The sequence below is a fragment of the Alligator mississippiensis genome, chromosome 6 (assembly GCF_030867095.1).
Source record: "Alligator mississippiensis isolate rAllMis1 chromosome 6, rAllMis1, whole genome shotgun sequence".
In the NCBI taxonomy this organism is placed as follows: domain Eukaryota; kingdom Metazoa; phylum Chordata; order Crocodylia; family Alligatoridae; genus Alligator; species Alligator mississippiensis.
This window is the reverse complement of record NC_081829.1, coordinates 52,198,013-52,209,126: the sequence shown is the minus strand read 5'-3', so window position 1 is coordinate 52,209,126 and position 11,114 is coordinate 52,198,013.

The window sequence follows — 11,114 nt, the reverse complement described above, 5'->3', positions numbered from 1 at the left end:
ACTATATTTGCCCTTTTACAATTGTTTGGGACTCCTTCTGACTGCCACAAGTTGTCAAAGATAATGGCCAGCAGCTCTAGAATCACACCAGCAAACTCCCTCAACACCCCAGGTGCATCACATCTAGCCCCATGTACTTGTATACTTCCAGATTTTCTAAATAGACACTAACCTGTTCTTTTCCATTGTTGGCTGCTCACCTCCTCCCCAGACTACTGCTCTTGACAGTACAGTCTGGAAGCTGACCTTGTCTGTGAAGACTGAGATAAAAAAGGCATTGAGTATTTTGGCCTTTTCCATATCATCTGTCACTAGGTTGCCTCCCACATTCAGTAAGAGACCTATACTTTCCCTCACTTTCCTCCTGTTGCTGACATATTTGTACAAATCCTTCTTGTTGCTCTTAACATCCCTTGTTAGCTGTAATTCCATTTGGACTTTGGCCTTCCTGATTTCATCCCTGTATGCCTGAACAATACTCTTATACTCCATCCTAGGCCTCTCCAATACCTGACCTAGGAAGTTCTCCCCTGCACTCTCCAAAAACTTGCTGGATTGCCTATGCACTGCTGTATTGCCTTCAAAGCAGGTGTCAGGATGTCTAAAGTCCCCCATAAGAACCAGGACCTGTGATCTGGAAACGTCCGTTAGCTGTTTGAAGGAAGCTTCATTCACCTCATCGTCCTGGTCTGATGTAAAAGGAGCTATGATCATGTTGGGAACCTGAAACATCCTATTGCCTCATCCAAATTATTTTGTGAATTTGTTGATGAAGATGTTAATGATAAGGTTCTAATGCATTTTATCCACATACAACACTCATTAGATATTTTTGAGAGGTGTCTGCAATTTCTATTTGACATATTTTGCTGTGCCATTTTTTTGTCTTCATATATTACAAAAAAAAAAAAAAAAGAGAGAGAGATCTGCAGTTGGGAAGTAAAGCACCTTAAGGTTTAATTCTACTTCACCTTTACATGCCTAAGTTGTTCTACATAGCAGCATACATGTCCTTTATTGCTGTGTAGGCTCTAAGGCAAAATAGAATCACTCGGGTATATGTTTAACTGCAATTCCCTGAAATTTTGGTTGGAGAAATAACATGGCTAGTTAATGCTAAAGAAGGAGTGAAGCCCTTCTGCCATTTATGTTAGTAGCCTTGTAACTTAAGGCACTTGTCCAGGTAATGGGAGAATTGCTTGTAAACTGCTCTTGACCAGAGCGGGTGGAGCCTGCATCTGACATTTCCCAGCAAAATGTTCTACCCCATTGGATTACGGACTGGGCATTCCCCAGAGTACCTACCAGCTCTCTTCTTGAAGCTAGTCTATTAAGTAGATAAGAGAGAAAGATGTGTGGGGCCAGGAGGGAAGACTAGGCCAAAAGGAGATGGGCCCTGTCCAGGAAGTGAAGGGCCCTGGGATATCCTGACTGCAATAGATTTTCTTCACTTTGCAGTTAATACCCATTACACAATACAGATAGATAGCAGTGGCATAAAAACTGCCTTCTTGGAAGAGGTCCCTCCTTCATCCATTTCACTACTGGTGTTGCCCTGTGGGGTCAGGCCAAATCTCAGGATCTCAATATTATGTTGTTAGACAGGAGGGTGTGACACAATTGCCCATATACAAACACACAGATCACTTAGTTGCACACACTACCAACTCAGGCAAATACACATCCAAACCAGCACAAGCTATGCACATGCATAGCTATCACCAATTCAAGCACATCAAAAAATATATCTATCTATGTGTGTATTCACCAGTTCACACACATACCACCCACCTACACATAAGTGAGTTCCTAACTTGGATAGTATGGTATGTATGTGTGCCTTTGGGGTACTTGGGATACCTGAGGGAAGGTTAAGGTGAAAGAGAAAGTGTAAGGAGTGAAAGTTGTTGGAACCAGGATTAGAACTCATAGACTAGAGAGAAGCTAGGCTGAGGAACAGAGGCTTGTGGTTACTTAAGTGCAAGTGGCCCCAGGGTTACTTGAGGTTGCTGGTGCAAGGCAAAAACCCTGGTAGCAAGGAGGAGACAGCCGGGAAAGAAACTGAGGCAGAAACCTTGGAGCTTGGGGCTGGAAAATGAAGCAGAAAGCTGGTAGTTTGGGGCTGGAAACAGGCTGAAAGCTGGGAGGTTGGGGCTGGAAACTGAGGCAGATATTTGGGAGCTTGGGGCTGGAAACTGAGGCATATAAGTGATGGCAATAAGGGAACAGTCTGAAAACAGGCAAAACCCCAACTTGGGGTTTCAAAATAACAGATTTATTAAACATACAACACACTAGACAGCCCCATGAAGTTATTGGTTCTCTCTCTCACACACACACACACACACACACACACACACACACACACACAGAAGCACTCACAATGGCAGCAGGAGAAAGAGACTCAGTGGAAGGGTTGGAGTCCAGGTAGGGAAGAGAAACAGAGTCCAAGTCCTTTGTTGAAGAGGGGTGGGGGTGATAGCTACCTATCCAAGCTGGAAAGGGTTCTTTGTCCAGCAGGTGTTGTCCAGAGTGGAGTTGCTGGCAGAGCCTCTAGGTGGATAGGTGGTGGGGCATGGTGCTGGTCCAGATGGAGAAGGTGTCCTAAGGAGTCAGTATTCACTACCCCTTTTTATGGGTCAGACTACCTATGATCTCCTATGAGGAGGGCCTGTCCAGGCAAGGTCAGTCCTGTTCCAGAGGGTTCAAGTGTTTTTACTGAGCATGTGCAGCCTGGCACAATGGTGGGTTGCCTCCTCTTTTATTTCTTGAATACTGAGGTTGGTTCCAAGGACTGGGTTGTTGGTACAGGTATTGTTGTTGATGGTTCAGTCATTCAGAGGGAGCTATTTTTAGACCTACTTCTATTGTCTCTCAAGCACCCTCATTCATCCCCATTCATTCAGGAACCAAGTTACATAGGAGGGGTAAGCATGAGTCATAGGTTACACAACAGGTCATGGGAACAAGACGAAGAGTTGAAAACAAAATAGAAACTTGACATGACTTATGCTAATTTACGATATGATTTAGGCCTGTGTATGTATCAGTAAAACAGTAATATAGAACAGTAAAAATCAATATAAACATAATAATTATACAATATAAAGGAGAAAAACAAAACAAATACAACTTGCTACCAAAATAAAATGCTGAAGCTTATCCTATGTCTTAGCTTACTTATACTTATCTATAGGGAATACAGGGGGAGAAAAAAAGTCAGAAATGCTTAGGGGAAGGGGAGGGAATGTATTAAAAAAAAAAAAAAAAGAAAAACTGAGGGTTTTGCTACATTGGCACCTATACATGTACTTGGGCAAATCTATTCCACCACAGTTGGGAATAAAATCATATAAGTGCCCAAAACAACACTTAATGTCACTTAGACTTGTAAAAAAGAAATAAGATTTGGCCCTTGGTGATGCAGTCATGTGATAAACTATTGGACTTAATATTTTTGTTTCAAATGTGTTCCTGTTGTGATAAAGTTGCCTGCCTTGGTTCCTGACTACATTGTACAAGAGGGAAAAAGTAGGGTAAGAGACACTGAAAGTAGAGTTATCTGCCTTATGTGATAGAAGGCACACTCATCTCCAAGGATCTGAATGGCTTTGCTCTAGAGGCAAGTGATTTTTAGTTTTTTTTTTTTGGTCACTTTTGCTAACAGATTTCATAGTTGGTAGGGTCAGAAGGGACCTGAGCAGATCATCAAGTCCGACACCCTGCCATGGGCAGGAAAGACTGCTGAGGTCAAATGACCCTGGCAACTTGTCTATTTAGCCTCCTTTTGAAGATCCCCAGGGTAGCAGTGAGCACCACTTCCCTTGGAAGTTGGTTCCAGATCCTAGCCAGCCTGACTGTGAAGTACTGCCTCCTGACATCTAGCTTGAATCTACTCTCCATCAATTTATGGACATTATTCCTTGTTACTCCCAGCAGTGTTTGGGGGAACAGAGACTGTCTCATTGCCTGCTGGTCCCCCTTGGTCAGTTTGTAGATGGCCACCAGATCCCCCCTCAACCTCCTCTTGTGGAGGTTGAACAGGTTTAGGTCCTGTAGCCTCCCCTCATAGGGCCTGCCTTGCTGCCCCCTGATCATGTCCTTCTCTGGACCCTCTCAATGCTATCCACATCCTTCCTGAAGCGCAGCACCCATAAATGGACAAAGTACTCCAATTGTTGCCTGACCAATGTTGCATAGAGGGGGAGGATCACCTCCTTGGGCCTGCTCATGAAGCCTCTGCAGCAACCCCCAGCAGCCACAGAATGCCCCACCACTCCCCAGACAGCTCGTGGTGGGAGGGCCTTAACCCCAGACAGCTGCAAGGAGGCAGCTGTGTAAAGCTGAAAAGGGTCTCGCCTTGCCTTGCCCTGGCTCCTTCTTGGCACAACCCTCCAGGGAAAGAGTAGGACACTGGGAGAGGTACCTACCAGACCTTCTCCAGTGGGGAAGGGTCTCCTAAATAATGGGTAGCCCCTCCCCCCCCCAGTGTGGGAGCAGAGCAGTTCCAGCAGTGGGCCCACTGTGAATATGTACAATATAAAAGGGACAGCCAAAGGAAAAAAAAAAAAAACCCTGCAATTAGGCTCCAAGAGCAGCAAGACATGTCTGGGTGCAAGCCCACTGCTCCCCCAGTCCCTGGAGCCCACCCAGTGACCCCCAGAAGCCATGCTATGTCTCAGCTCTGTGTTCTTGTGCAACTCTGGCACAGGACACAGCCTGTCTGACTCACAAAGGACTCACCCCCTCTCCCCTCCTCTACATAAATGAAACTGATTAAGATATAGTGAGAGACACCCTAAGACCCTCCAGATAAGGGTGACAAGAGTGAAACAACTGCCCTAGGTCTCATTTGCATCTGAGATGGAACCAGATGATCATTCATTTACATGAGATATGGAGAACAGAAAGCCTGAAGCAGAGACTGCAGTGAATTCTGGGACCAGAGAAGCAGGGGAGCACTGCATGATGGGGAATCTGTGCTCCAAATGCTAATCAACCCATGTTCATACACACCCAACTCAGCTTTTATCAGACCAGTTCTAATCTGGATTTACAAAGGACAACCCCTCCCCCCCCCCCCGACACACACACACACCTCTAAGTTTAATAGGCATCTCGGGCCATACTTTCCTCGGTCCCACTATGGGAGGCCTATTTAAAATTGATTGACTAAAACTCGGCTGCCAGGTTAGGGAATGCTGAGGCAAGAGACCGAGTCAGAGGGGGTATGGGCAACATTTGAACAATGGTTAAGGGTTCATCACAGCGTCCAGCCCATTGGAGCCCTAATCCCAGGTCATACTTTTCCCAGGATGACTGGTAGAAGTCCTCCTTCCCAAAGGTTATGAACACTCCAATAATTGCCTTAAGTCTGTCAAAAGACTATAGTAAGATCTGGAAAAGTCATGCTAAGCTGAGGCTTGTTCACAACAAGTAAAAATCCAAAATCCTGATGCTGTAAGCTATCTATTGTTTCTGAAGAAACCATGAGGTATCCCATCAGTATATCTGCTATCCATAGGAATTTCAAGCTGGCTCCCAAGTATCTGGTTACTCCCTAACCTTATGTGTTTCCTGATTATCAATCAGTTTCTTGAGATGTTCCAAACCAGAAAACCCCTTGTCAAGAGAAAAGACAATAATTTATACTATTGAGAATGCTTCGGAGCAGCTGAACTGAGGGTATAAAAATCTGAAAAAAACAGCAGTATGTGTGTTTCAAGAAGAAAAATTGTGTGCTGACACCATCCCCTGTTGTTCTTGGGACGCTTGAAGAACAGATCATCTCCCTTCAAGGACTGTGCTAGGAATTTTACCTGTCAGCTTTGAGTCTCAAGTACCTTGGACTGGTGAGATCCCAGCACTCTCTCTCTCTCTTTTCTCTCTAGGCATAAATTTCTGAACCTGAACAGTATTAGTTAAGCTTCAGCTAAGTTTCCCCAAAATACTTAGTGAAACCAGGGTAGTATTGCAATTGCTTGTGTTTGTTTTTCTTTTGCATGTCTATTACTATTAGTACCATTATATATTTCATATGCTTAGCAATAAATAACTTTTATAGTCAAACTGGTAGTAATTGGGTATATTTTTCCTTCTCTGCTTCTCTTTCCTCCTGTGCTTTGCAGCAACACTCCTTTTACCTAAGCTAAAGATCCCTGTGAAGCCCCAAAATACTGTGGGGTCTGCTCATCAAGAGGCCAAAGATTGGGACGTGCTGAGTTTGAAACACATAAGGGGATCGGTTTGTACAGGCTGATTGACCCAGTTTGACTCAGACATGCCCTTATGAACTGAATGCTGGCCCGTGAGGGTGTCAGCTGAACACCAAACCAGATTCAGAGGGATTCTGTTCACCTGTGTGCTTGTGCCTGACTGCAGTTTATTGTTGCTCTGATGAACTGATTCTTAGCATATGAAGGTGTCAAGCTGTCCATGATGATCAACCCGGCCAGGTCAGGCGTGTCACATTAATCTGTGTGTGTTTGTGTGTATGACTGTTTTGGTGACTGGAGGAACCCAGCCCCATTGACACTGAGTCCTGCAAGATAGGTCCATTGGGGATGAGGACTTGCAGAATGGAGATATACAGCTCCGTATAGAAACACAAGTAACACAAGCAGAACATTGACAGAATTACCAAGACCCTAGGAACATATCCCTAATAAATGAGCACACCCCAAAGTAATGGGCAAATCTGGTAACACATCCCACTGGCCCCCAGCACAGCTGGAGGTAAGCGGGACACATGGTGGGAGGGCGTTAACCCCAAACAGCTGTGAGGAGGCAGCTGAGTGGAGCCAAAGAGGGTCATGCCCTTCCCTGGCTCGTACTTCACCCAGCCCCCCAGGGAGCCACATGACTGGAACCTCATGAACAGGCCATGCAAACAGGCACACTTGTCTGCCCGGAGTGTGAGTTAGCATGGAGTTTGCACAGGAGGGCCAGCGGGAGGGTCTGAGGCCCTGTCAGTGCACCCTAGGGAAGGCAGTCCCAGCTGTAGCTGACCTACCAGTGGTAACATGTGGACGGGCATGCACTACACCCCCAGGGTCCCCTGGGAGTCTGTGGCCTCCCCCTATGGCACCTCAGAGGCCTCCACTCAGAAGGACCCCATGGTTCTGGGCTCCATGCAGACAGAGCCTCTGGCTTTTGGCTGCTGGGGCTGCCTGACACTTTTTCAGACTCTGGGGTCCAGGAGCATGGCCATCTCCCCCTGTGAGGTCTGCTCCCTTTTGAGGTCTCTGGTGCACCAGCTAGAGGAGCTCCAGGCTGCAGTCCAGAGACTGTGCCATCAAGAATGATGTGCAGGGGATAGACTCCAGCTTCCAGGAACTTCATCCCCTGCAGGAGGAGGGTAGACTAAGGTCACCTTCCAGGCCAAGGGAGGACTCGGGGACCTCCCATTCTGTCCAGACAAGGGGTTGGACCAAGGTGGTCAAGGGCCCCAAGGCCCACTGCATCAAGGTCCCCACCCCACTAGAGCTTTGCAACAGGTATGAACCTTTTGCAGGCCCAGCAGAGCCAGGTAAGCTGCCAGCTCCTGTAGGCAACACAGGCTCAATTGTAGCTACCACCCCCACTCTCCCTAAGACAAAATGCAAAGTGTTTGTCATGGGAGAGTCCATCCTGAGCTACACTGAGGGGGCAAACTGCTGCCCCAACCCCTTAGCCTGGGAAGTCTGCTGCTTCCCTGGAGCCTGTATCTGAGACTTTGTGGAGAGGATCCCTAAGCTTGTACAGCCCACTGACCACTACCCTATGCTCCTTATCCATGTGGGCATGAATGGCATGGCTCGGAGCAATTCCAGCCAGGTCATGAAGTGCTACAGGGATTTGGGAGTGGGGCTTAAGGTATTGGGGGCACAAGTGGTGCTTTCCTCGATCCTCTCAGTTTTGGGCTATGGGCTGAGGAGGGAGAGGAGGATAGAGGTAGTAAACCAAAGACTGCAGCACTGGTGTCATCTTGAAGACTTCAGCTTCCATGACAACAGTCTGATCTTTGGTGAGCGAAGCAGTGAGCTGCTGGGAAGGGACAGCCTCCACCTGTCTCCCCTGGGAAAGAGGCTCTTCTCAGCCAGACTGACTGACCAGCTCCACCGGACTTTAAACTAAGCCCACCATGGGATGCAGGGATTACTGCCACTGCTGGCTCACTGAGCAACCTTTGCAAAGCCAGCAGGCCAAGGCACTTAAGGGAGTCCCCCCCTGCCTCAGCCCTGGAACAATCTGTAGGCAAGGCAAAAGCCCCCAAAGGGACTCTTGCATGCCTGTACACAAATGCCAGGACCTTGGGGAATAAACAGGAGGAATTTGTCCTCCCACTTAATACAAATAATTATGATGTCATAGGGATAACAGAGGCCTGGTGGGACTCCACCCATGACTGGGCCACAGGTATAGATGGCTATACCCTCTACAGGAGAGATCGAGCGCACAAAAGGGGTGGGGGTGTAGCTCTCTATGTCAAGTAAAGCTATCCGTCCCTGCAAGCTGACATTGTCACCGAGGATGGATGACTGAAGACCCTCTAGGCTAAAATCTGTGGAGAATATGGCACAGGGGATGCAATGGTGGGAATCTACTACAGGCCACCTACCCATGGTCAAGACCTTGACCAGGAGTTCGCCAGAGAATTGGCTGAAGCCACACACTCCTGGTGCATGGTTGTCATGGGAGACTTCAACTACCCGGAAAGCTCTTGGAGAGGATCATCAAGGAGCATATCTGTGGGGGGCTTGCAGGGGAGATCATGCTCAGGGGAAATCACCACCAAAGTTAGGTCCTGCCAGACCAACCTGATTGCCTTTTACGACCAAGTAACTAAATCCTTGGATGATGGTGTCACTGTGGATGTAGTTTTTCTAGACTTTAAGAAGGCCTTTCACACTCTCTCACCCCATCCTCATCAATAAATTAACTGACTGTGGCATTGATGCCTGCACAGTTGGATGGGTAAAAAATTGGCTGATGGGGTGCAGAGAGTAGCAGTGGATGGGTTGTAATCAACCTGGTGAGATGTGAGCAGTGGGGTACCCCAGGCCTTGGTCCTCAGGCCCACACTGTTTAACATCTTCGTCAGCGACTTGGACGAGGGGGTGGAAAGCACACTGTCCAAGTTTGCTGATGACACTAACATGCGGGGCGAAGTGGACACACTTGAAGGGCTGGACTAGGCTGCAACTAGATTTAGACAGACTACAAAAGTGGGCAGACAAGAATAGGATGGGGTTCAATGTAGACAAATGCAGGGTGCTGTACCTTGGGAGAAGGAATCCACACCATACATACAGACTGGAGAGTTCCCTTCTTGAAAGCACACAGACGGAAAGGGATCTTGGAGTCATTACTGACTCCAAGATGAACATGAGCTGCCAATGCCAGACCGCAGCCAGCAAGGTCAGCCATACCTTGTCATGCATCCAAAGGTGCATCTCAAGGCGGTCCAGAGAGGTGATCCTCCCCCTCTATGTGACTTTGGTCAGGCCGCAGTTGGAGTACTGCGTCCAGTCCTGGGCACCGCACTTCAAAAGGGATGTGGCCAGCCTGGAGAGGGTTCAGAGGAGGGCCACTCGCTTGGTGAGAGGGCAGCAGGACAGGACCTATGAGGAGAGACTGAAGGACCTGAACCTGTTCATCCTCAGCAAGAGTAGGCTGAGGGGGGACCTGGTGGCTACCTACAAGCTCATCGGGGAGATCAAGAGCAAATAGGCAGAGCTCTTTTCTCCCCAGCACCACCTGGGGTGACGAGAAACAATGGTCATAAGCTGGTGGAGAATAGGTTTAGGTTGGAGATCAGAAGGCAATATTTTACAGTTAGGGTGGCCAAAATCTGGAACCAACTTCCCAGAGAAGTGGTCCTCACCCCTACCTTGGGCAAATTCAAGAGGAGGTTGGACGATCACCTGTCTGGGGTCTTTTGAACCAGAATTCATTCCTGCCTGTGGCAGGGGGTCAGGCTAGATGATCTGTTCAGGTCCTTCCTGACCCTAGCTACTATGATACTATGATACTATGATACCCAGACATCTCATGGGAAGAGCGCTCAGCCAAATCCAAATGGTCGCAAAGCTTTCTCATGTGCATGGATGAACTCTATGTAACTCAAGAAGTCTATGGGCCAATGAGAGGTAAAGTGCTGCTCAACCTGGTACTGGCAATGGGAGACAACCTAATCAGTGACCTAACAATCAAAGGGAAGCTAGGTGACACTGACCATGAGCTGATCACCTTCACTATTCACCGTAAAGCTGGCAAGTCAGTCAGCAATACAAAAGTCCTCAACTTCAGGAAAGCTGACTTTCACAAGCTTAAGAAGCTTGTCAGTGTTGCCCTAAGGGATTGTGGCCCAAAGGGGAGGGGAGTTCAGGATGAGTGGTTGGTCCTCAAGGGAGCAATCCTAGACGCACAAGCAAAGTCTATCCCATCTCAGAGGAAAAGCAGCAAAAGCACACAGAAGACCCCTTGGTTCTGCAGGGAACTAGTGGATGTCCTGCATATAAAGAGAAATCCCTAGAAAGGATGGAGGACTGGATCCACCTTCAAGGAGGAATATTCTGCACTGGTCCACACCTTCAGGAAGTGAATCAGGAAAACCAAGACTGCAACTGAACTCCAACTAGCTATAAGTATCATGGACAATAAAAGTCCTTTTTTAGATATGTGGGGAGTCAGAGGAAAAGCAAGGGCAACATTGGACCCCTGGTAAACCAGACGGGATAACTGACAACCAACTCCCAGGAAAAAGCCAACTTGCTAAATGGGTACTTTGCATCAGTTTTTCACCAGTCCCAAGGGACACCCCTGCCCATTATGGGATGGGAAGGCCTGGGTGAGGGAGATTCCTTACCCTTATTCAATGCTGACTTTGTGAAGGAACATCTTGAGAGGCTGGATACCTTCAAGTCAGCCATCCCTGACAGGTTACACCCTAGGGTAGTCAAGGAGCTGGCAAGCGCCATAGCTCAGGCCCTGGCATGGATCTTCAAGAACTCCTGGTGCTCTGGTGAAGTGCCCAAAGATTGGAAGAAGGCCAATGTGGTTCCTATCTTCAAGAAAGGGAGGAAAGTGGATCTGGCAAACTACAGGCCCATCAGCTTGACCTGTATCCTGGG